The following is a 314-nucleotide window of genomic DNA, read 5'->3' on the forward strand; positions in this document are numbered from 1 at the left end:
CTCCCCGGCAGGGGGACGGAGGAGCCCGCCGAGCCGTTTCCAAAGGCGGCGGTGCGGCGTCTTACCCCGAGCATCTCTTCTCGCATCCCTACAGGAGGGAGGAGGGAGAGGGCTGTGTAAGCGCGGTACTAACTCATCTGCAAAAGCAGTGGAGTTAAAACGGGTCTTTACACCGAGTAAAAATTCACTAACTGTGAAGTAGAAACGTGCTAAATGTTAAGCAGTTAAAATAAAGAAAGCACTGAAAATTCAACAGACCGGTTTTGAAAATCACATGATAAAAGAGAGCAAAATGAAGAGGAGAGAGTAACGTT

The sequence above is a fragment of the Charadrius vociferus genome, unplaced genomic scaffold (genome assembly GCF_000708025.1).
Source record: "Charadrius vociferus isolate BGI_N301 unplaced genomic scaffold, ASM70802v2 scaffold102, whole genome shotgun sequence".
Lineage (NCBI taxonomy): Eukaryota > Metazoa > Chordata > Aves > Charadriiformes > Charadriidae > Charadrius > Charadrius vociferus.